Source organism: Dendrobates tinctorius, unplaced genomic scaffold (assembly GCF_039654945.1).
Source record: "Dendrobates tinctorius isolate UK_male_01 unplaced genomic scaffold, ASM3965494v1 ptg000051l, whole genome shotgun sequence".
Classification (NCBI taxonomy): domain Eukaryota; kingdom Metazoa; phylum Chordata; class Amphibia; order Anura; family Dendrobatidae; genus Dendrobates; species Dendrobates tinctorius.
This window is the reverse complement of record NW_027361719.1, coordinates 19,983,313-20,010,347: the sequence shown is the minus strand read 5'-3', so window position 1 is coordinate 20,010,347 and position 27,035 is coordinate 19,983,313. Positions and strand designations below refer to the sequence as shown.

Sequence of the window (27,035 nt, the reverse complement as noted above, 5' to 3'; positions counted from 1 at the left end):
ATTTCCATCCAGGCCTATTTCATGAGTTTTATTTTTTGAAAAATTCTGTGGAAGCTTGGTTGAAAAGCAATGTTTTTAATTTATTCATTTTCAAAGATTTTTTTATTTAATATTACTTTTGTCAGATTCAAGTTATTTCTCTCACCATTGTGGATTTTTTGACCATGTGTGTAGAAGCAATAAATGTTGTATGGACAGATGGTGAATGGCACCAGGACAGAGGTCTAGAAACTCAATCCCATGACACAGGTATGTTTGTCAATGAGCTTCAAGTAGGTCTAGGGAGACGATGTCATGGATCCATGCCGAGCAACCCTAAATACCCGACATGGAGCATAACAGAGGACAGTGGACCCAGGAAAAGGAAGCACTGCTTAGGATGACCAGGACAGGTGTGCAACACATGGGAAATGCCCTTTTGAGTTCAGCTGGAAATATAGTTGCTGATCTTTAACCCCTTCATGACCAGAGGTATTGTTTTTGCGTTTTCAACATGTTAGGGCAAGTTAGGATAGGATATGGGTTGAACTAGATGGACTTAAAGTCTTCCTTCAACCTTAATAACTATGTTACTATGTGTTTGTTTTTTGCTCCCCTTCTTCCCAGAGCCATAACTTTTTTATTTTTTGGACAATATGGCCGTGTTAAGGCTTGTTTTTTGCAGGACGAGTTGTAATTTTGAATGACACCATTGGTTTTAACATATCATGTACTAGAAAACGGGAAAAAAAATCCAAGTGCAGTGAAATTGCAAAAAAGTGCAATTCAACAATTGTGTTTGGCGTTTATGCTATGTTTACTAAATGCTAAAACGGACCTGCCGTTATGATTTTCCAGGTCATTACGAGTTCACAGACATCAAAGATGTCTAGGTTCTTTTTTATTTAAGTGGTGAAAAAGAAAATCCAAATTTTGTTAAAAAAAAATTTGTGCCATTTTCAGATACCCGTAGTGTCTCCATTTCTTGTGATCTCTAGTTGGGAGAGGGCATATTTTTTAAGTGCCGAGCTGACGTTTCTAATGATACCATTTTGGTGCAGATATGATCTTTTGATCACCCGTTATTATATTTTAATGCAATGTTGCGGTGTTTAATGCAATGTTGTTGGTGTTTTGACTCTTTTTCTCGTTACACTGTTTAGCGATTGGGTTACTTTTTTTATATTGATAGATCAGGCGATTCTGTACATGGTGAGACCAAATATGTGTATGTTTGATTTATTTTGTTGTTTTATTTTGAATGGGGTGTGATTTGAACTTTTATATATTTTTTATATTTTTAAAAACTTTTTTTTTTACTTTTGGCATGATTTAATAGTCTCCATGAGAGACTAGAAGCTGCCATAACCTGATCAGCTCTGCTACATACAAGGGATGATCAGATCGCCTGTATGTAGCAGAATTGCTTACTTGCTATGAGCGCCGACCAACGGGCGGCGCCCATAGCAATCCGGCAGTGACAACCATAGAGGTCTGCAGTATACCTCTGGTTGTCATGCTGACCCATAAATTATGCACTGACACTTTATGCATTTATATAATGTAATGTGAAAACCTCTCTATCTGTGTTCATGCCTGTGGGGTGACACCACTTTCTTGGTCGGACCTTGTACCTGACTTGAATAGCTCTGTGAATGATTAATCTGTTGTGATACATGCATTGTACTGAACTTTTAGAATTGTCATTAAAATTGACTTTTTAGAACATTTTTTAGTGGTTTATATGCTCCATGTGTTCTTGTTTCCATGTCATTTGAGAGCTCCATGGAGTTCTAACAATTTTCTGTTCTAATAGACAGATTAGGGTCTGTTTATGTATATTATGGTTTCTGTATCTGAGATTTTGTACTATGTCAGAGTTTGACAGCAGTATTTAACGGGTTAATAGCTGAGGATGGATTGCGATTCCACCAACAGCTGTTCCAGGCACATGTCAGCTATTCAAAATAGCTGACATGTGCTGGGAAAGATGTGGGCTCACCACCAGAGCCCACACCAAAGGGAGGGTGTCCGACATCGGTGTATTATTACGCCCAATGTCGGAAAGGGGTTAAGATAAAATGCAGCACTCTCATTATAACTTATGGTAGAGGTGGGAGAGTTTCCAAATTGTCTCTTCAGAGAGGAAGAGGACTAGAACTTTAGTGCCACCTATAGGAAGTAGCAATCCTAAAAGTCAATGTCGACCCTTTAACGAGCCTTGTTACATGACTTAGGATAAAAGCCAAACCAGAATCTCAATTTGCAGACACTGTGTTTCGGGGCACTGTGCCTTGTCAGTGCAAAGTGTGAGATCTGGTTGGCTGTGTCAGTTTCCATAAGTAAAATGAAAGGGTCACAGACGTGCGGAGAATCGTCGTTCTTTATTCCTACTTATCAGACAATTATTGCATTTACTGCTTATATGCCGTAAATATCTGAAATGATAACCATGGGATTGGTAGAATAAGACTATGTGGTCCTCAAACCAGAAAATATTGCACTTACATATACTCTTCCACACGATGTGAAATCCTTCTCTTCGTGGTATGTAAGAAAATTTCTAAAACTAAACTTTTATTTTCAGTAAATAGATATTATGTTTACATAAAATATGATTTATTATTCTTCGTGGAGAAGTAACATGATTTTTCTAACATTCAATCATTTTACATGGATTTTAGTAATGAATATGTCTTTTAAATTTACAGCGTCTTCAACCTTAGAATACTGCTGAAACCATCTGCCCATCCATTCCAAAAGCACCCTATTGCCCTATATTTAGTCTGTTTGTTCAGTAAAAAAATGAGATGTAATTGAAATGAAACACTCCAGGATACTTAACATGCTGAACACTTTCTTTAGGTAGTCATGAATCTTGGCAAGAGAAGCAATTGTAACTGACTAATGTACCAAGTGTCTCTATGCTACCATATCAGGAATCCAGCCTTTCACAATCAAGTCAGTAAACCATATTATCCTAACTTAGCGCAAATCCTTACAAAAGAAAAATAACATTATCTTCTGCCAATTTCCATTCCCACACATTTCCCATGGAAACAATTCACCCTGTGTTTTTTACAACCATTCTTACTCCAAAACTACTCCTCTTGGTCATTGTAGATTTATGAACATTAGAGTCACCTATTATTTTTGATTGGTCATTTAGACCTCAATTTCTCATTTTCTTTGTGTCTTTTTCTGGAGTAAAAATGATTCCAAAAGTGATGTTTTCATTTGCGCTCTATTCACTATTTCATGTGCGGCTTTTACTTTGCTTGGGTTTGTCTGTTTCTTTAGTTTTTGTCTTGCATTTTGATCCTTTTGGGGGCATTTCCTCATCCAGATGTTTATTCATCACTTGTGACTTTTCAAAATTTGGTAATTTATTTTGTGCAATTGTACTCCAATACTGTACTGGAATAAAAAAATCTGCGTGATTTTATTTTTGCACAGGTGAACACTAATGTGCAGTATTTTAAAGGATCATGCACATTTTTGGGGTAAAAATAAGATATAAGGCTGGTTTCACATTTGCGTTTTTTTGTGGTGGAAAAAAACGCATACGTGCGCATGCGTTTTTTCCCCTATATTTAACATGGGTGCGCATACCTGCGCGCTGGTAAGCGCATGTATGCGATTTTCATGCGCTGCATTTTTTTGGGGTGTGCGTTGGTATTTTCCAGACGCAGCATGTTGCATTTTTTGGCCCTGGAAAAAAGCGCATGCGCACGTATGCGCACGTTTTGCGCTAAAAATGGCCATTATAGCCTATGGATGCGCATACGTGCGCACTGGCATGCGCAGGTATGCGTTTTTTTAGCGCTGCGTTTTTTTGGTGGTGTCCACTTGTTGTCCTAGTTATAATCTTCTAAAGTAAAAAAAAAAAAGTCTATATAAAGGAGGTGCCTGCCAAAACTCTGCCACTACTACACTGACAGATTGAAGAGCAGACAGTCAACCAAGAACCCATTATATCAGCGAAGAATGTGAGTATATTACATTATATGCCTGTCCTTTTAAATTATGTATGTACTAATGATTTTTATTATTTTTACATGCAGTATGTCTTCAGAATCCGAGTATTCCCCATCGCGGCAGGAATTGGCGCAAGCAGACCGTGAGGTGATTATTTTCGTGCATCTGGTAAGTATATCTGCTGCTTCTCCAAATCTCTTACGTTTTTTTCAACTTTTTTAAGACATCGTCATCATCATCTTCTGCGGACGGGACTAGTGAGGGCGAAGAGCAGGAGCAGCGAAGCCAAGTCCCGGTGGTGATACGGAATGTAAGTATCAAATGATTTGTAATGTTCTTTATTTTTTATCTTCTATTTTTACTCTTTTTTATGTTTCTTTTTTTGTAACTTTTTATTCAATTTAAATTTGATTATTCTAATGAATGTGTTTTGTCTAGGTTCCACAACGGGATGAAGACGTCTACCTGGATAATGAGCAGCTCATCAGCCTGGTCCAGGAGCGTTCGCCGTTGTGGGACAGCCGTCACCGGCTGCACAAGGACATTGTGGTGACCCGGCGGCTATGGAATGAGGTGGCCGCAGCATTGATGGATGGCTGGGACAGCGCCACAGCATCCTCCAAAAAGGCGTTTAGTGAGTATTTCCCTGCTCTGTATTGTGCCGCAGTGACTGTTGTCCTTGACGGCACTGTTGGGTTTCGTGCTAGGCATATTCTAGCAGGAAACCCAACAGTGTAATCGGGGTCTACAGTGACTGCTTTGAGTATTGTATTGCTACATTGTGCTGCAGTGACTGTTGTCCTTGACGGCACTGTTGGGTTTCGTGCTAGGTGTATTCTAGCAGGAAACCCAACAGTGTCATCGGGGTCTACAGTGACTGCTTTGAGTATTGTATTGCTACATTGTGCCGCAGTGACTGTTGTCCTTGACGGCACTGTTGGGTTTCGTGCTAGGCGTATTCTAGCAGGAAACCCAACAGTGTCATCGGGGTCTACAGTGACTGCTTTGAGTATTGTATTGCTACATTGTGCCGCAGTGACTGTTGGCCTTGACGGCACTGTTGGGTTTCGTGCTAGGTGTATTCTAGCAGGAAACCCAACAGTGTCATCGGGGTCTACAGTGAGTGCTTTGAGTATTGTATTGCTACATTGTGCCGCAGTGACTGTTGTCCTTGACGGCACTATTGGGTTTCGTGCTAGGCGTATTCTAGCAGGAAACCCAACAGTGTCATCGGGGTCTACAGTGACTGCTTTGAGTATTGTATTGCTACATTGTGCCGCAGTGACTGTTGTCCTTGACGGCACTGTTGGGTTTCGTGCTAGGCGTATTCTAGCAGGAAACCCAACAGTGTCATCGGGGTCTACAGTGACTGCTTTGAGTATTGTATTGCTACATTGTGCCGCAGTGACTGTTGTCCTTGACGGCACTGTTGGGTTTCGTGCTAGGTGTATTCTAGCAGGAAACCCAACAGTGTCATCGGGGTCTACAGTGACTGCTTTGAGTATTGTATTGCTACATTGTGCCGCAGTGACTGTTGTCCTTGACGGCACTGTTTTTTTTTATCAACAGTGGACAAAGTCCGAACACGTTGGCGTTCGATCAAGGACCGCTTCAACAGTGATGTTCGTGCTGAGGGCCAGGTTCGCAGTGGATCTGCGTCAAGGACCAGAACTAGATACCGTCACTATCACGCGTTGCAGTTCCTAAGACCGGTCCTTGCCACGAGATCGTAAGTATTATAAATTTTGGGTTTTTATTTTTATTAATCTGTGTTTTTCTAATCCACAGCTGATGCTTCTTGTAAAGGCATGGTAGTAATGATTTTCCTTTCTTCCACAGCACCTGGAGCAGCACCCTGCAACCTGGCCCTGGAGCGGTCCTTCCTCGGATGTCCTCTGACCCGTCCCAGCCATCCGACAGCCAGGAAGCACCTTGCAGGTCAACCACACACACAGCTGGTGACCAGGAAGCTGGGCCATCAGGTGTTCCCCTGTCCCAGGTCTCTGCCACTGGTTATGCGGGCACTACCCGCCAGCGGCAGAGGGCCTTGGACAGGAATGTCTTGCCCGAGTTTATGCATTTGAGCGAGACATTTAATTCCAGCCTCAAGTCACTGTCCGACAGAGTTGAAAGCGGTTTTGCACTCATGGAACGTGGTTTTAACCACTTTGAACACCGCTTCAATTCTGTAGAACAGCGCCTTGACCGTCTGGAGGCCGACCTCAACAGACCAGCACACCATTTTTTTAGTAAGATTGAAAAGGGCATGGCGGAACACCTTAGTCCTGATCAACAGCTGAATGTGCTGCAGGCCTGCAACAATGCTTTCTTGCAGGCTATGCAGCATAATCGGTACGGTCAGCAGTCAGTGGTGTCCTTTCCACCTGTGCCACCATTGACTCGCTTCACCTCACTACCGACTTGTGCTGCATACCACTGCACGGACACCTCTATTCAAAGCCAGGACACCCACCGTTACACCACCACAAGTCTGAGTGCAGCTGGTCACTTAACCGACACCACCATGGCAAGCGCTGCTCCTGTCTGGAGCACCACCGCCACTCCCATGCATGCGTGGAGCTCAGCCACCACTAGGCAAACATGGAACAGCCCTGCCGCTACAACATGTAGTAGCCCTGCCACCACCACTCTGCAAACCTGGACCATCACTGCCGCCACCAGTCCTCCTGCAAGGACGAGCACTGACAACGAAGAGTAGCAGCAGCAGCCACCTCAGCAGCAGCAGCCACCTCAGCAACAGCAGCCACCTCAGCAGCAGCAGTAGCCACCTCAGCAGCAGCAGCCACCTCAGCAGCAGCAGCAACCACCTCAGCAGCAGCAACCACCTCAGCAGCAGCAGCCGCCACCTCAGCAGCAGCAGCCGCCACCTCAGCAGCAGCAGCAGCCATACCAGCAGACGGGGGACCTACATTCAATATTTGCCCCAAGTTCAAGGCGAAATCTATCAAGGCGGGCATTGGGCCAAAGTCGGTCCAGGCACACAAGCCTACGGCGACATGCCATTACAACTAATGTACCTGAACAGATTTCCTCTCCTCCAAGTGTTCCTAGTTTAATTCCCTTAACTGGACTACCTTCCCCCACAAGTTTTGTTGCCCCTTCCCCTCAAACACCGTCTTCAACTGCAAGTGTTGCATATTCCCTGCACACCCCCAAATTGAAACCATCTGCCCCCAAACGCCGGAAAAAATAATTTTTTGGTTTATTTTTGTGATAAAAAATAAATTTACATTTGTGGTTCACCATTACTAAGTTTCATTAATGTTGTTTGCGCCGCTCACACACACTGATGGGTAAATACATGTTAAAAACCAACCCAAGGCCTAGTATAGTCATATGTGAAATAACACGGACTAGTATAGTCATACCAAGGCCTAGTGTAATAACTCGAGTTTTACCAACTTGGATCTGGTTTCATGAAAAACAAACTGTGGAAACTTGTCTTAAAAATAAGTTTCTTTCTAGTTTCACCAGTTTGTTTTTTGTGAAACAAGATGCTAGTTGTTAAAAATCGAGTTATTACAGTAGGCCTTGGTATGACTATACTAGGCCGTGGTATTTCACATATTACTATACTACAAGCCCCAAGGCCTACTATACTCATATTTGAAATACCACGGCCTAGTGTAGTCATTACAAGGCCTAGTGTAATAACTCTATTTTTACCAACTAGAATCTGGTTTCATGAAAAACAAACTGTTGAAACTTGTCAAGTTTCACCCGTTTGTTTTCCGTGAAACAAGATCCTAGTTGGCAAAAATCGAGTAGGCCTTGTTATGACTATACTAGGCCGTGGTATTTCACATATGACTATACTAGTAGGCCCAAGGCCTAATATACTCATATTTGAAATACCACGGCCTAGTATAGTCATTCCAAGGCCTAGTGTAATAACTCTAGTTTTACCAACTAGAATCTGGTTTCATGAAAAACAAACTGTTGAAACTTGTCAAGTTTCACCCGTTTGTTTTTCGTCAAACAAGATCCTAGTTGGCAAAAATCGAGTATGCCTTGTTATGACTATACTAGGCTGTGGTATTTCACATATGACTATACTAGTAGGCCCAAGGCCTACTATACTCATATTTGAAATACCACGGCCTAGTATAGTCATTCCAAGGCCTAGTGTAATAACTTGTAAGTTGGAATGGAGCAGATTACATTCATCCACTCAATGCTGACTTGTATTCCCCATGGACTTTCATTGGGGTTGGGTTTTGAGGGTTGTGTTTTGAGAAAATCTCATACTTTGTTTTCAACTAGTTGCACAATTTTCTCTTGAAAAAAAATGGTTTCCTGATTCATGGCCTGCAGCTTTGCTCGTTCCAATATATTTCACGCAGACTAGCAATGCTGCATTTTAACTCATATGTGTATTTACCTGCCCAGGTGTGTGAACATCAAAAAATTCAGTTATACATGGGAAGTTTTTTATTTAATTGGAGTTTAAAAAATATAGTGCACTCAGTAATGGTATCAAATAAGGTTTTTTATTACCATAAACAAACAAAAACATTACACCATTTCATCTTGCCAGTGCACCCGTCCTACATCAGAAATAAAGTAGGCCGCAAATTGGTCCCTCATTTGGCCAACTTCAACGGATGACCTGAGAGTGTGCTGAGTGAATTCAGGCAATGGGTTAGGAGCATCATCGTCCAGTTCAAAGGTCGGGTGCTCTTTAGCCATCACAAAGTTATGTAGAACCACACAGGCCTTCACCACCTCATCGACTGTTTCAAGTTTAAGATTAATGGCCGTGCCCAGAATTCGCCATCTGGAAACAAGAATCCCAAAAGCACACTCGACAGTTCTTCTGGCCCTGGTCAGCCTGTAATTAAATATTTTTTTGGTGTGGTCCAAGTCCCGGCTGGAGTAGGGTTTCAGTAAGTTTCCGCACATTTGAAAAGCCTCATCGCCAACCATTACAAAGGGCAGTGGCGGAGCTTCGGTGTGAGGAAGAGGCCGTGGCATAGGGAAATTAAATTGGTTGCCATACAACCTCCGGCCCATGTCTGAGTTTTTAAAAGCCTGTGAGTCATTACCACGGCCAAATGCTCCAATGTCCACTGCTACAAACATACATCCGGCATCCGCAATTGCAATGAGTACTATTGAAAAGTACTTTTTGTAATTATAGTACTCAGATCCCGTTCTTTGGGGTTTGATGATCCGTATGTGTTTACCATCAACAGCTCCCAAACAGTTGGGAAAATTGCATACTGTCCAGAATTTGTCAGCAATTTCCATCCACTTTTCAGCGGTGGGCAGGGGCATAAATTCTGGGCAAAGAACATTCCAGAGAGCCCGGCAGGTGTCAGCAACAATTCCAGACAAGGTAGAGATTCCAATACGGTACTGGAAGTGTAGTGAAGATAGGGTTTCTCCAGTCGCCAGGAATCTGTGAACAGACAAAGAAGTAAAATTAATATTTATGTATATTATTTTAAAAAACTATAAAATAAAATATTAGTACATTCACGAAAACTAATTACCCAAGGTTTTGAATACTAAATTTAAAAAAAAAACATCAGACCGCACCCCTTGGTTTTTAAAACATACCGTAATGTCACCAGTAGCCGTTCCTCAGGAGGAATCGCACGACGGAGCTGTGTGTCCTGTCTCCGGATGGATTGTTGGACACGAGCAAGCAAATCCATGAAACTTTCGTGGGACATCCTGATATAATCTGTAAATTTCTCCGGGTTTGCCTGTAGCTCGCTGTAGAGGGTGTGGTATGCCCCTCGGCTCTCCCGGAGTTCAACAATCGGATGTATCCACATACGCCGCCGTCTTCGCTGCCTCTCTCTCTTCCTTTGTTCATGGCAAGCAACTGCATACGCCTGAGCCATCGTGATGTCCAAATCCAAGTTGAAGTGAAAACTCTTCCAGCGCAGATCCATGGTCACGAGAAGAATCAAGCAAATGTGAAGAATACTGTAGACAGGGTCTATATATTAACATACCACACCCACAATGAAGTCCCATTGGTCTTGTGTGTTGTTGAATGGTTGTTTTTTCATTTTTGTGGGGTTTTTCCAAAATCTGTAAAAAAACGCAAACGCACAAAAAACGCATACAAACGCGCAAAAACGCTGCGTTTTTTTCCTGCATGCGCATAAAAATGCTTGAAAAAAACGCAGCATTTGTATGCATTTGTATGCGTTTTTTTAATGCGTTTTTTTGCGGGAAAAACGCGCTGCAAAAAAAAGCAAGTGTGAAACTAGCCTAAGATAATAAAAAAAGAGCAGCTTTGATTTTCTGCAAGATTCATCAACTTGCATTTGGGTCAAAAATAGCAATGAATACCACAACAAGAAAAGTCACTTGAAAAAAAACAACAAAAAAACCCCAAATGTTGAATCAAGGCCTTAGCATCGCTAATCCTGTCAATGTGATTTTAGTTTCCCCAGACCAACCAGAATGCCAATAATATAAAATATTTTTGGTTCTATCATTCATGGGGTTGTCTGACTTTAGACTACAAGTCGGTAGTTACGCTATGTGCGAGTGAGGGTTCTCTGGTGCCCGGTGGTCATGAGCTTTGCATAATTCTGGCGATATTCCAAATAGACATGTCCGGTTGGCCCAATACACTTGCATTGAACAAGGCCACGCACATCTAGTCTGCACTCCTGGAGAATCCTCACAGCCCACAGTGCCTGCAATGTGAGGATTCACAAGACTGCAGTTGCTTAGAGTGAGAAGCCTGAGGCCGGACAACCTCTTTAACATTTACTTTTATGTGTATGAGAAAAACCTCTTTCTATACTCATTCAAAGGACTTACAACCATATATTATACTAGATTATGGCCCGATGCTATCGCATCGGGAGGATGCGATAGCATCACACCTCTTGCCATGTTAACCCTCAACACACACACTCCTCTCACCTTTCACCATCTCCACTCACTCTTTCACTCCACATACGACCCCTTCTCTCACTCCGTCTCTCATACTCACGCCGTCATCGCCGCTGCTCCACGATCCCCGACATCTTCTTCCACCGGTGCCATCCTGGATCCAGACGTTGTCCACGCCGGCGACATGTTCTTGCGGCGACGCCATCTTGAGTATCGTGAAATCCCGCGATAGTCAAGATGGCGTCGCTGGAAGAACATGTCGCCGGCGTGGACGACGTCGGGATCCAAAATGGCGTCGGCAAATCTCGCGAGTTTTCGCCGACGCCATTTTGGATCCCGACATCGTCCTCGCCGGCGACATGTTCTTGCGGCGATGCCATCTTGAGTATCGCGGGATTTCGCCGATCCAAAATAGCGTCGCCGCAGGAACATGTCGCCGGCGTGGATGCCGTCGGGATCCAAAATGGCGTCGGCGAAATCTCACGAGATTTCGCCGATGCCATTTTGGATCCCGACGTCCTCCACACCGGCAACATGTTCTTGCGGCGACGCCATCTTGACTATCGCGGGATTTCGCCGATCCAAAATGGCGTCGCCGCAAGAACATGTCACCGGCGTGGAGGACGTCTGGATCCAGGATGGCGCCGGCGGAAGATGTCGGGGATCGTGGAGCAGCGGCGATGACGGGGTGAGTATGAGAGACGGAGTGAGAGAAAGGGTCGTATGTGGAGTGAAAGAGTGAGTGGAGATGGTGAAAGGTGAGAGGAGTGTGTGTGTTGAGGGTTAACATGGAAAGAGATGTGCGGAGACGTCACCGGTTACAACTGGATGGAAGTTGTTACAACCGGAAGTTGCTTAGGGCATTTATTATTATAGAAGGTCACCCATCATGATCCAGAGCGGAGAGTAAGGGTCCCGTTTCACATAGCGACGCACCAGCAATCCCGACAACAATACGACCTGGTAAGGATCGCTGGTGCGTTGCTACATGGTTGCTAGTAAGCTGCCAAACAGGCAGATCTGTTGTGAATTCACTTTCTGGCCTGCCTCTGGTTGCTAGTGAAGGTAGTGGAGCTTGTTGTATTGACAGAGGAGTTGCGAGTTCTCTTTCCAGGCTTCCTCTGGTGGTTACAGGAGGTAATGGAGCTGATCTAATTGACAGAGGCCTGCCACCTGATAATGAGGACGACGATTGGACATCTGGAGTCGCTGACTGGATTTAAGACAGCCGACTCCCTCTATCCCTGCTGGTGATTTTTCCTGCCTCCTGAGGTCTTAGTTTCCAGTTCAGTCCCTGCATGTTCAAGCTAAGTGTTCTTTGCTATTGTTCAGATTTGATTTGGTTTTGTCTATTCAGTTTTGTGTGGTCAGCCAGCCCCAGCTGGGGCTGTGCTGAATTTCCATCCTTGTTACTGTTTGTGTCAGTTTGTTTTTTGTCCCTTATTAGATTGGCCTCTTTTTGCTCTGCTTTCAGAATATGCCAGAGTGCTGATATAGTGGGAGAAGTCTAGTGACTTCAGAGTTTTTGCTATCAGAAGTGTTGGACATTGTTGCAGGGTTTTTTGCGTGATTGCAGACAGTGTCTTTCCTTTCCTGTCCTTTCTAGTTAGAGTGGGCCCCATCGTTTGCTCAGCCTATTTTCCTACCTGTGCTTGTGTTTTCATCTTGTCTCACCGACAATATATGTTTGGGGGCTGTCTATTCCTTTGGGGTCTGCTCTGGGGCAGTTTAGATTTCCCCTTTTCTTGCTTTAGGCTTATTTAGTTCTCCGGCTGTGTCGAGGCGTCTAGAATCATCGTAGGCACGCTCCACGGCTATTGCTAGTTGTGTGGATAGGATCAGGGGTCTGCAATTCGTTTAGTTACCAACCTCTCTAATTCTCTGTAGCTTAGCTTGGTCTTGTTTTCCTCCTCTGTGACCCAATCATAACAGAATCACCAGCCTAAACTGCAGATTCTAGGGTACTCAAAGGCAGGAGAAGATTGTAAAAAAAAAAAAGAAAAGAAAAAAAGTGTCAGAATTTTTTTTTTTATGTGTATTTTTTCCTCTTTTTCTCTGGGGTCGTAGGAGGAATTTTTCTTTAATGGAGATTAAGCAATTGTCTGATCGTGTTGAGCAGCTCGCTGAAGTGCGGGGAATTTCCGCCTATCTCGCTCAATCACCTGCTGTTGAACCAAAAATCCCTACTCCTGATGTGTTTTCTGGGGATTGGTCTAAATTTTTGAATTTTAAGAATAATTGTAAATTATTTCTTGCCTTGAAGCCTAACTCATTGGGGAACTCGGTGCAGCAGGTTAAAATTGACATCTCCTTGCTGCGCGGTGATCCCCAGGATTGGGCTTTTTCTCTGACACCTGGAAATCCTATTCTGACTAATGTGGATGCATTTTTTCAAGCTTTGGGGTTGTTGTATGATGAACCTAATGCTATTGATCAAGCTGAGAAAACCCTATTGGCATTAAACCAGGGTCAGGATTCTGCAGAGTTATACTGCCAAAAATTCTGAAAGTGGGCGGTCCTTACTACATGGAATGATGGTGCCTTAGCAGCTCTCTTTTGGAAGGGTTTATGAGAAACCGTAAAAGATGTTATGGTGGGATTTCCTGTTCCCTCTGGTCTTGATGAATCTATGTCATTAGCCATTCAAGTTGATGGGCATTTATGTGAACATAAAACTACACGAGAGGCGTTGCCGCCTTTTGAACAAACGTCTGAACCCATGCAATGTGATAGGGTTTTGTCTAGGGCGCAACATCAGGAGTTTAGAAGGCGTAATAAGCTGTGTTTTTTCTGTGCAGACGCCTCTCATACTATTTCTGTCTGCCCTAAACGAGAGAAATGTTTTGCACACACATTTGCTGTGGGCAGTGTACAACCTAAGTTCCTTTTGGCAATTACGCTGATCTGCTCCTTATCTACATTTTCCGCTAAGGCTTTTGTGGATTCGGGAGCAGCTTTGAATCTGATGGATTTGGACTTTGCTAAACGTTGTGGTTTTCCCATGATACCCCTGTAGATGCCTATTCCTTTGAGGGGTATTGATGCTACTCCTTTGGCGGAGAATAAAACCAAATTTTGGACCCAGGTGATAATGTGGGTTGCCCCGGACCACCATGAAAATTGTAAATTTTTGGTGCTGCACAATCTGCATGATACTATTGTTCTGGGATTTCCCTGGTTGCAAACTCATAATCCTGTTTTGGATTGGGAATATGTGTCTGTGGTGAGTTGGGGTTGTCAGTGTGTTCTTAGTGACACTCCTGTTTTCTCTACCTCTCCCCAGTCACATGATATTCCTAATTGGCTGATTTTTCTGATGTATTTAGTGAGAGTAAGTCTGCATCTTTGCCACCTCATAGGAGTTATGACTGTGCAATTAAGTTGATGCCCGGGTGTAAATTTCCCAAGGGTCGGCTTTTCAACTTATCGGTACCCGAACATGATGCTATGCGATCTTATATCAAGGAGTCGTTGGAGAAGGATCATATTAGACCATCCTGTTCACCCTTAGGTGCTGGGTTTTTTTTTGTGACCAAGAAAGATGGTTCATTAAGGCCTTGTATTGACTATCGTTCCCTTAACAAATTCACGGTTAAATATCAGTACCCGTTACCCCTGATTTCTGATTTATTTTCCAGAGTTAAAAGTGCCTGCTGGCTTACCAAGCTTGACCTCAGGGGGGCGTATAATCTTATTCGCATCAAGCACGGGAATGAATGGAAGATGGCATTTAACACTCCGGAGGGACATTTTGAATACATGGTGATGCCTTTTGGGCTCACTAATGCCCCTTCTGTCTTCCAATCCTTTATGATATTTTCCAGGACTTTGTGGATAAGTTTTTGATCATCTATCTGGATGATATTTTGATCTTTTCCAGTGATTGGGATTCTCATGTGGAACATGTTCGGACTGTGTTCCGGATTTTGAGGGAAAATTCCCTGTATGTTAAGGGATCGAAATGCCTTTTTGGTGTACAGAGGATTTCATTTTTGGGATTTATTTTGTCTCCGTCGGCTATTGAGATGGATCCCACCAAGGTACAGGCCATTTATGATTGGGTTCAGCCCACTTCTTTGAAGGCTCTCCAGAAGTTTTTGGGTTTTGCTAATTTCTATCGTAAATTTATAGGTAATTATTCTGGTATTGTCAAACCACTGACTGATCTGACCAAGAGGGGTGCTGATGTGCTGAATTGGTCTCCAGAGGCTGTCTCAGCATTTCAGGAGCTTAAGCGGAGATTCACTTCTGCTCTGGTTCTATGGCAACCTGATGTCTCACTTCCATTTCAGGTGGAGGTAGATGCTTCTGAGATTGGTGCAGGAGCTGTTTTGTCCCAAAAAGATCGGGTGATTTCTAAAATGAATCCCTGTGCCTTCTTTTCTCGAAAATTCTCCCCATTTGAACGTAACTATGACGTGGGGAATCGGGAATTGTTGGCCATGAAATGGGCATTTGAAGAGTGGAGACATTGGTTGGAGGGAGCTAGACATCAAGTTGTGGTCCTCACCGACCACAAGAATTTGATTTATCTGGAATCAGCCAAACGCTTGAATCCTAGATAGGCTAGGTGGGCCTTGTTTATCACGCGTTTTAATTTTGTGGTCTCTTTTCTTCCGGGCACTAAGAATGTTAAGGCGGACGCCCTTTCTAGAAGTTTCTTTGTGGATTCTCTTATTATGACCGAGCCTACTGCCATCCTAGGTGACGGGGTAGTTCTTTCCGCCATCTCACCCAATTTGAGACGTGCCCTGGAGGAATTTCAGGACAAACCTGAGCGTTGTTCTATGGGAAAATTGTATGTTCCTGACATGTGGAGGAAGAGAGTGATGTCTGAAATTCATTGCTCCGCGTTGGCTGGTCATCCAGGTATTTTTGGTACCAGAGATTTGGTGAGTTGGTCTTTTTGGTGGCCTGCCTTATCTCGTGATGTCAGGAATTTTGTGCAGTCCGGTGGGACTTGTTCTCGGTCTAAACCCTATTCTCGTTTTAGTAGGTTGTTGATGCCCCTACCGGTGCCAAAGAGGCCAAGGACCCATATCTCAATGGATTTTATTTCTGATCTTCCTGTCTCTCAGAGAATGACAGTTATCTGGATGATTTGTGATAGATTTTCTAAGATGTTCCATCTTGTACCACTCCCAAAGTTGCCATCTTCTTCAGAGTTGGTGCCCTTGTTTTTACAACAGGTGGTTTGGTTGCATGGGATTCCTGAGAACATTGTGTTGGTCAGAGGAGTCCAGTTTGTTTCCAGATTTTGGAAAGCTTTTTGTTCCAATCTGGGAATTCAGTTATCTTTCTCTTCTGCATTTCATTCTCAGACCAATGGGCAGACAGAGAGAACAAACCAGACTTTGGAGTCCTATTTGAGATGTTTTATATCTGCTGATCAGGATGACTGGGTCTCATTTTTGCCCTTGGCCGAATTCGGGCTAAACAATAGAGCTAGTTCTGCCACTTTGTCACCCTTTTTCTGTAACTTTGGGTTTCATCCTCGATTTTCTTCAGGGCAGGTGGAATCTTCGACCTGCCCAAGTGTGGACACTGTGGTAGAGAGAATGCAGCAGATTTGGGACCAAGTGGTGGATAAGTTGTCCCTCTCTCAGGAAAAAGCCCAGCGGCTTTCAAACCGGCATAGGACCATTGGTCCCCGGTTTAAAGTGGGTGATATGGTTTGGTTGTTGTCAAAGAATATTCCCATGAAGGTTGCGTCTCCAAAGTTCAAGCCAAGATTCATTGGACCTTATAAGATTTTGGAGATTCTTAATCCTGTTTCTTTTCGATTGGCTCTTCCAGCTACGTTTAAGATCCATAATGTGTTTCATAAATCTCTGTTGAAGAGGTTTGTTGAGCCAGTAGTTCATATGGTGGCACCTCCTGACCCTGTATTGGTTAAAGGCAATGTGGAATATGAGGTAGAGAAAATATTGGATTCTCGTTTGGCTAGACGGAGACTCCAGTACTTGGTCAAATGGAAGGGTTATGGCCAGGAGGATAATTCTTGGGTCTCTGCTTCTGACATTCATGCCGATAGATTGGTTCGTGCTTTTCACCGGGCCCATCCTGATCGGCCTGGTGCCGTGGATGAGGGTTCGGTGACCCCTCCTCCGGGGGGGTACTGTTGTGAATTCACTTTCTGGCCTGCCTCTGGTTGCTAGTGAAGGTAGTGGAGCTGGATGTATTGACAGGAATCGCGAGTTCTCTTTCTGGGCTCCCTCTGGTGGTTACAGGAGGTAATGGAGTTGATCTAATTGACAGAGGCCTGCCACCTGATAATGAGGATGACGATTGAACATCTGGAGTCGCTGACTGGATTTAAGACAGCCGACTCCCTCTTTCCCTGCTGGTGATTTTTCCTGCCTCCTTAGGTCTTAGTTTCCAGTTCAGTCCCTGCATGCTCAAGCTAAGTGTTCTTTGCTATTGTTCACATTGGATTTAGTTTTCTGTTCAGTTTTGTGTGGTCAGCCAGCCCCAGCTGGGGCTGTGCTGAATTTTCATCCTTATGTTACTGTTTGTGTCAGTTTGTTTTTTGTCCCTTATTAGATTGTCCTCTTTTTGCTCTGCTTTCAGAATATGCCAGAGTGGTGATATAGTGGGAGAAGTCTAGTGACTTGAGAGTTTTTGCTATCAGAAGTGTTGGACATTTTTGCAGGGTTTTTGGCGTGATTGCAGAGTGTCTTTCCTTTCCTGTCCTTTTGTCCTTTCTATTCAAGCACAATCAGCGATATCCAGCGGGGGGGGCAGTCACCGCTGCGTGTCACATGTAGCGAAATCGCTGGCGAGATCACTGTTTCATCACAAAATCGGTTGATGCATCATCGATCTCGCTATGTGAGACGGGGCTTTAACTCTAGGAGACTTCGTGCCACTCATTTTAATAAGTATGCTGAAGTGACTGTCTACGTACATTATGAGAAACGTCCAATACAATTGTTTGTTGCTCTTGTTACATTGACTTAGGATGGCAGCTCCTCATTTTTTAAACGCTATTTCTTTAGCATTTTATTTATGATATTTCTAGTCCCGGTAGCTGACTTAACCCCTTAGCGACAGAGCCAGTTTGCAGCTTAAGTACCAGGCCAATTTTTACAATTCTGACCACTGTCACTTTATGAGGTTATAACTCTGGAACGCATTAACGGATCCTGCTGATTTTGAGAATGATTTTTCGTGACATATTGTACATCATGATAGTGGTAAAATTTATTTGATAAGTCTTGTGTTTATTTATGAAAAAATGGAAATATGGCAAAAATTTTGAAAATTTTGCAATTTTAAAACTTTAAATTTTTATGCCCTTAAATCAGAGAGATGTGTCACACAAATTTATTAATAAATAACATTTCCCACATGTCTGCTTTACATCAGCACAATTTTGGAAGCAAAATTTTTTTTTTGTTAGGACGTTATAAATGTTAAAATTTCATCAGCGATTTCTCATTTTTACAACAATATTTACAAAACCATTTTATTTAGGACCACATCATATTTAAAGTCATTTTGAGGGGTGTACATGACAGAAAATACCCAAAAATTACACCATTCTAAAAACTAGACCCCTCAAGGTGCTCAAAACCACATTCAAGAAGTTTATTAACCCTTTACTTGCTTCACAGGAATTAAAGCAATGTGGAAGGAAAAAATTAAGATTTAACTTTTTTTTTTGCAAAAAATTTACTTCAGAACCAATTTTTTTTATTTTAACAAGTGTTAAAAGAGAAAATCAACCACAGAATTTGTTGTGCAATTTCTCCTGAATACGCTGATACGCCATATGTGAGTAAACCACTTTTTCAGCGCACGGCAGAGCTCGCAAGGGAAGGAGCCCGTTTGACTTTTTCAACACAGAATTGGCTGGAATCGAGATCGGATGCCATGTTGCGTTTGCAGAGCCCCTGATGTGACTAAACAGTATAAACCCCCCAAAAGTGATCCCATCTTGGAAATTAGACCCTCGAAGGAGCTTATCTAGATATGTGGTGAGCACTTTGAACCCCCAAGTGCTTCACAGAAGTTTATAAACGTAGAGCCGTGAAAATTAAAAATCATTTTTTTTCCTCAAAAATGATTTTTTAGCCCTCTATTTTTTATTTTCCTAAGGGTAACAGGAGAAATTGGACCACACAAGTTGTGCAATTTATCCTGAGCGCATGGGAGAGCTCAGAAGGGAAGGAGTGCCATGTTGGAATGCAGACTTTGATGGAATGGTCTGCGGGCGTCATGTTGCGTTAGCAGAGCCCCTGATGTACCTAAACAGCGGAAACCCCACACAAGTGACCCCATTTTGGAAACTAGACCCCCCAAGGAGCTTATCTAGATGTGTGGTGAGCACTTTGAACCCCCAAGTGCTTCACAGAAGTTTATAACGCAGAGCCGTGAAAATAAAGTCTTTTTTATTTCCACAAAAGTGATTTTTTAGTCCCCAATTTTTAGACCCCCAAAGATGGTAAATAGTGGAAACCCCTCAATTATTGCTCCAACCCTAATCCCAACCCTAACCCTAATCCCTAATCCTAATTCGCCCTAACCCTAATTCTAACCCAAGCCATAACCCTAGCTCTAACCCTAGCCATAACCCTAACCCTAGCCCTAACCCTAATGGAAAAATGAAAAAAAAATATTTTCTTTATTTTATTATGTTTGCCTAAGGGGTTGATAAACAGGGGGTTATTTACTATTTTTTTTATTTTGATCACTATGATAGTTTATCATAGTGATCAAAATGAACGAATGGAATCTGCCAGCCGGAGCCTGCAGATTCCCAGCGGGCGCACTGCGCATGCGCCTGCCATTTTCTCTGGATCCAAGATGGCGGCGCCCACCGGAAGACGCCGGCGGGATGCAGGACCACCGGGAGGGGACCCAGGAGAGGTACCGGGGGGGATCGGGGACCCTATTTCTCTCTCCTCTGATGTGCGATCACATCAGAGGAAAGAGAATTTAAATGCAAAATCGCTGCTTTTTTTTCTGCGATCGCCGTTACAGGGTTAATAATGGCGATCGCAAAAGCGGGGGTCGGTAAAAACCGACCCAATTCATGTTCTCTGGGGTCTCGGCTACCCCCTGCAGCCGAGACCCCGGGGAAAATACGACACTGGGGGGCGCTATTTACTTACTCCACAGCGCCGTGAATTCACTGCGCTGTGGTTTAAGTACCCTTAATTACCGCCGCTAAAAGGCGGTCGTTAAGGGGTTAAACATCTAAGCTTTATTTTTCAAATGTAATATACTGACAGATTCCGATATGCCTCTGCAAAAAACATAAAACCATACCCTACAGCTTTGCTTAGAATGACACATTTTCAGCATCAATTTTTACAGCGAATCTGCAGGAAATATACATACAAATTCTGCAATGGATTTCACGTTATACAATGCAAACGGTGAAATCTGTGCTAACAATCCAAAACATAAATTATCAAGCTGCAAATTTTAATGTTGGATAACAGGTCAATTTCCGCAGAAAATTATTATTACAGCATGTGGGTGTGATTTGGGAAAATTTAATCTACTTTGTTGCTAATGTAATATACTGCACCTGACCATTCATGTAATCTACTAGCAGTAAACGGGAGTAACACCGCAAATGTAAAATATTCAATATTTATTGATTACTTGATTTAATAAGATATATAACACAATAAAAACACAAAAAATGTCAGAGTCAGAGGCCACACAGGATACCTTAATGATATGATGTAATGTAAATACATGCCTAGTACCACCTATTGTATAGACATACAGTAAATGAGCAAATGTCACAAGATAGAAGATGTAGAGAAATACTTATGTAAATTAGATCTCCATAAATGTGCAGCACTGAAGTTACAAGAATCTTGGTGATTAAAGGTTGTGCAAAGCCAAGAATGGGCCACTAGATACAAATATACATAGCTTCTATTGAGAGAAGTGAATGGTTAATAAGACCACTTAAAAATACACTGCTCAAAAAATAAAAGGAACACTTAAACAACAGAATATAACTCCAAGTAAATCAAACTTCTGTGAAATCAAACTGTCCACTTAGAAAGCAACACTGATTGACAATCAATTTCACATGCTGTTTTGCAAATGGAATACAAAACAGATGGAAATTATTGGCAATTATCAAGACACACTCAATAAAGGAGTGATTCTGCAGGTGGGGACCACAGACCACATCTCAGTACCAATGCTTTCTGGCTGATGTTTTGGTCACTTTTGAATGTTGATTGCGCTTTCACACTCGTGGTAGCATAAGACGGACTTTAAAACCCACACAAATGGCTCAGGTAGTGCAGCTCATCCAGAATGGCACATCAATGCGAGCTATGGCAAGTTTTGCTGTGTCTGTCAGTGTCCAGAGGCTTTAGGTGCTACCAGGAGACAGGCCAGTACATCAGGAGATGTGGAGGGGGCCGTAGGAGGGCAAAAACCCTGCAGCAGGACTGCTACCTCAGCCTTTGTGCAAGGAGGAACAGGAGGAGCACTGTCAGAGCCCAGCAAAATGACCTTCAGCTGGCCACAAATGTTCATGTGTCTGCACAGTTAGAAACCAACTCCATGAGGATGATCTGAGTGCCCAACATCCACAGATGGGGGTTGTGCTCACAGCCCAACACTGTGCGGCCCTCCAAAGAAATACCACCCCACACCATTACTGACCCACTGCCAAACCGGTCATGCTGAAGGATGTTGCAGGCAGCAGATCGCTCTCCACGGCGTCTCCAGACTCTATCACATCTGTCACATGTGCTCAGTGTGAACCTGCTTTCATCTGTGAAGAGCACAAGACGCTAGTGGTGAATTTGCCAATCCTGGTGTTCTGTGGCAAATGCCAACCGTCTTGCACGGTGTTGGGCTGTGAGCACAACCCCCATCTGTGGATGTCGGGGACTCAGACCACTGTGTTCAGATTGTTGCCAAAAAGTTTGATTTTGGTTTCATCTGACCAGAGCACCTTCTTCCACATGTTTGGTGTGTCTCCCAGGTGGCTTGCTGCAAACTTTAAATGACACTTTTTGGGGATATCTTTGAGAAATGGCTTTCTTCTTGCCACTCTTCCATAAAGGCCAGATTTGTGCAGTGTACGAATGCTTATTATCCTATGGACAGACTGTCCCACCTCAGCTGTAGGTCTCTGCAGTTCATAAAGAGTGATCATGGGCCTCTTCACTGCATCTCTGATCAGTCTTCTCCTTGATTGAGATGAAAGTTTAGAGGGACGGCCGGGTCTTGGTAGATCTGCAGTGGTATGATACTCCTTTCATTTCAATATGATCGCTTGCACAGTGCTCCTTGGGATGTTTAAAGTTTTGGAAATAATTTTGTATTCAAATTTGGCTTTAAGCTTCTCCACAACCGTATCATGGACCTGCCTGTTGTGTTCCTTCGTCCTCATGATGCTCTCTGTGCATCAAACAGAACCCTGAAACTATCACAGAGCAGGTGCATTTATACGGAGACTTGATTACACACAGGAAGATTATATTAATCATCATTAGTCATTTAGGACAACATTGGATCAGTCAGAGATCCACAATGAACTTCTGGAGTGAGTTTGTTGCACTGAAAGTAAAGGGGCTGAATAATATCGCACGCCCCACTTTTCAGTTTTTAAATTTCCACAAAAATTTAAAATAACCAATAAATTTCGTTCAACTTCACAATTGTGTCCCACTTGTTGTTGACTCTCCACCAAAAATTTACATTTGGTATCTTTAGGTTTGAAGCATGATATGTGGGAAAAGGTTGAAAAGTTCCAGGGGGCCGAATACTTTTGCAAGGCACTGTATGATTCTAGGGTATAATATAGACCAATAATGGCATGATAGAACCATTTAACTATATAGCAGTGGACCCAGGCCTACTTTATATTGACCCTTGATATGTATAAAGTTACAATGGCCAAGTCCTGGACAAGTAGATAAATTGAATGTGGCACTATTCAAACAAATAAATCCCTAGAGATAGGCTTTCACATACCTGCAAAGGAAACATTTATAAGCAAGGCAAATTTAAGACATACATAAACAATGGTATATCAACCTATGTAGATCCTGAAAGAAATACCCCTGATGCGCGTTCTACCAATTTATCATTAAGATAAATATTTATTACAGATTGTAATGTTTCATGTATTTCTCTGTTTGATGGGTTTCTGTTTTCTATATATCTTTTATTTAATCAAGTAATCAATAAAGGTTTAATATTTTACATTGGCGGTCTTACTCCTGTTTATTGCTTGTTGGATGTATTGTTTATCTAGGTGTGCCTTTCACATATTGGGTCGTTCATAGGTATTTCTGACCATTCATGTGTTCTGTTTGTGGATAGTGAAGTAAGCTGCTGCCAGGCTCAGCTGACGAAAAAAAAAGGATCAAGCATTTGACAATAAACTGTCCCATCCTTATCTCCTCAACATCATCTGTCAGGGGAAGATATACCGTACATTAAATGGTCGGACTATCCAAGAGAAGACAGGAGCCTTTAGTAACTCTTGTATAGAAAGTTCCAATTTCTTGAATAGAATTTCTTAGGTATTTTTTCCTTTTTAATGAAGTGTAAATGTAAGTTCACCTGTCTGTTGACAGTGTTAAGATTATGTGTGAAATGCTCATCACAGGAACTGAGCAGATATTACTTAGAAAAGCCATGGGAAAGCAGAAAAAAAACTAACTAAGCTTATACAGACCAAAATTATTACACAGCAAAACATTGAAAACTCAAAAGACTATAAACAAATTACATATCAAATATTCTACTGTAACAAGAGCCAAGTCAATTGTATCTACTTGTGGAAAACATTGTAATAATCACAAACTATGAATTATATGTAGTATAGGGATTCGCTCTGATAGGTAATGGCAGGGCTGCAGTAATGAGGCAACACACAGGCTTAAAGTCCAATTTCAGGGGTTTAATGTCACGTTGCAAACAGCAGGTTAACAGAAAGTAAGCAAAAACATAAATGTACTCCAGCTTGGAGAACCACTGGTCCCAGACTCACCCCTTGCACGGGACAGGCTTATCTAAGCGGCTGCCAGGTCCGCGGCATCTGACAGGTGCCATTCCCAGGGTTGTTGAGAGTCTTGCTGCTATAGTCCTGCAGCACGGAGATCCTGTATACAAGTTCAGGCTAAGTCGAGCCAAGTTCCTGTAACTTCCAGACACATTTGCGATGTGCCAAACACCAACCTCCATTACATAGCCCATAACCCCTCCTACAAGTGATGTAAACATCACATGGGCTGATCACGGCCAAACATTAACCTGCTACTAGAAATGTATCTTCCATCCAGTAAAACACCCTTTACTGTACCACATACCTCCCTCCTATGTTCAACCCTAAGGGGGTGGACACCTGACACACAGTGAACTCTGGACAGGGCATCTGCATTCCCCTGTAGTCTCCCCAGCAAATGGTAGCGCAATGACTCCAGTGCCCACTTGATGGCCAGGCACTCTCGCTCCACAATACTGTACCTGGTTTCAAACAAAAAAGATCCAGCAACAAACATCCAAATCAGATTGATGAATAGACGTTAAAACTTCATCTTTATTGCAATGCCTTTAAAAACATACTGTTAAAATTGTAAATCCAGGGGATTACGCGTTTCGAACAAAAATGTTCTTAGTCATAGCCATTTTTGTTCGAAACACGTAATCCCCTGGATTTATAATTTTAACAGTATGTTTTTAAAGGCATTGCAATCAAGATGAAGTTTTAACGTCTATTCAACAATCTGATTTGGATGTTTGTTGCTGGAACTTTTTTGCTTGATTACCACAGCTGCTTTTTCCAAGCTCCATCTTTGAGTCCACACCACAGGAATTCATCTAATGGTGAGCTGAATACCTTTTTTTTCTTCCATATTGTACCTGGTTTCAGCTGGGGTAAGCTTCCGGCTTAGGAAACTAACGGGATGCTCTTCCCCGTTAACCTCCTGAGACAGCACGGCCCCGAGCCCTATCTCAGAGGCATCTGTCTACAAAACGAACTCTTTTTTGACATTTGGAGTGCACCACACAGTACCTCTTTTAACTTTGTAAAGGCCTCCTCTAACTGATCATTCCAGTGGACCATCACAGATTTCCTCCCTTTTAAGCAGTCTGTTAAAGGCGCGGACAGGGTTGCAAAGTTGGGAATGAACCGCCTGTAATATCCCCACCAAACCTAAAAAGGCTTTTACCTGTTTTGTCATGAGGGGACAGGGCCAGTTCTGAAATGCCTCCACTTTGTTTACTTGAGGCTTGAGAACTCCTCTCCCAATGACCTAACCCAAGTACCGAGCTTCCTCCAACCCTATGGAACACATCTTTGGGTTGGCAGTTAGCCCTACTTGTCGCAGAGAGTCTATCACTGCCTGTACTTTTGCTAAGTGACTTTCCCAGTCGGTGCTGTACACAATACAATTGTCTAGATAGGCTGAGGCATAGCGGCGATGGGAATGGAGAACAATATCAATTAATCGCTGAACGTTACTGGTGCGCCATTCAACCCAAACGGTAACACCTTATACTGGAACAGCCCCTCGAGTGTTACAAAAGCCGTTTTTTCCTTCACCACCTGTTAGGGGTACCTGCCAATAACCTTTTATGAGGTCCAGAGTTGTAAAATACTGTGCCTGCCCAAATCACTCTATCAACTCGTCAACCCGGGGCATAGGGTAGGCGTCAAACTTTGAAATGTCATTAAGTTTTCTAAAATCATTGCAGAATCTTAGAGACCCATTAGGCTTGGGTATTAGGACTATTGGGCTGGCTTACTCACTTTGGGACACTTCTAAGACCCCTAACTACAGCATAGTTTTTACCTTTTCTGAGATTGCTTGTCGCCGGGCCTCAGGCACCCGATATGGCTTTAGTCGGACTTTGGCCTGTGGCTCCGTGACAATGTCATGTTGGATTAGGGAGGTGCGTCCGGGGAGCTTCGAAAAAACATCTGTATTTTGGCTAATGAAGTCCCGGACCTCCTGAACCTGTCTAGGAGACAAAGTGTCTGCAATTTTGACTGTGGGTTGGGCTTCTCCTGCCTCACCCTGAGGTGATGGAGCCTTCTCCATCTGAGACGCAGGCAGCGGACTATCCCCACCAAGGTTTTCTCTATCTTTTCATGGCTTAAGCAAATTAATATGGTAAACCTGTTCTGGCTTTCTCTGGCCTGGCTGGTGTACCTTGTAGTCTACTGGCCCCACCTTTTCCATGATCTCGTAGGGTCCCTGCCACCTTGCAAGAAATTTGCTATCTACGGTAGGCACAAGTACCAACACCCGATCCTCAGGGCTAAAGGTTCTTACCCGAGCCCCCCGATTATAGACCCGACTCTGACTCTTGTGCTGCCTCCATATGTTCCTGGACTAAGGGTAGGACTGTCTCCATTCTTTCTTGCATTTTTGCAACATGTTCTATCACACTTTTGTGGGGGGTAGGTTGGTTCTCCCAGGCCTCTTTGGCTATATCGAGTAAGCCCCGTGGATGTCTACCGTACAATAGTTCAAAGGGCGAGAACCCCGTAGATGCCTGAGGCACCTCCTGCACTGCAAAAAACAAATATGGCAATAAGAGATCCCAGTCCATCCCATCTTTGGAAACTGCCTTTTTTAACATGTTCTTCAGCGTCTTATTGAATCTTTCTACCAGACCATCTGTTTGGGGATGATAGACCGATGTGTGCAACTGTTTAACATTTAGCAAACGGCAGAGTTCCTTCATAATTTTTGACATAAAGGGGGTTCCCTGGTCTGTTAAAATTTCTTGAGGAATTCCCACCTGCGAAAACATACCCATGAGTTCCATCCTTAGCTGATGTGTGGCGCAGAGGAATGGCCTCAGGATCTCGGGTAGCATAATCTAGAACTACCAAGATGTGTTGGTGTCCCCTTGCCGACTTATTGAGGCCAAACCAGATCCATTGACACTCTCTCAAAGGGTACCTCTATGATTGGTAAAGGCACCAAGGTACTCCGAAAGTGATGCTGGGGATTGGTTACCTGGCACACTGGACAGGAATTACAGTACCGTTTAACTTCTTCATGGACCCCTAGCCAGTAGAACCGCTGCAGAATTTGGTCTAGGGTCTTCTTTTGGCCCAAATGCCCCCCAAGTACATGTGCATGCGCTAAGTCCATTACCAGCCTATGATATGCCTGAGGTACCAGTAACTGTCCTACCATTTCCCCATGTATTTTCTCCACTCGGTACAACAAATCTTG

The 27,035-nt window shown here is 43.1% G+C and overlaps 1 long non-coding RNA gene across 1 annotated transcript in view; it reads right to left on the bottom strand.

Annotated features, from left to right (window-relative positions):
- The window catches only part of LOC141091322 (uncharacterized), a 182,130-nt gene extending 157,789 nt beyond the window's left edge, over nucleotides 1-24,341 (bottom strand). The window contains exon 1 of the long non-coding RNA XR_012232492.1: nucleotides 23,831-24,341. This is a non-coding gene — a long non-coding RNA (uncharacterized lncRNA). The remainder of the gene's footprint in view (nucleotides 1-23,830) is intronic.
- Nucleotides 24,342-27,035: the final 2,694 nt, after the last annotated feature.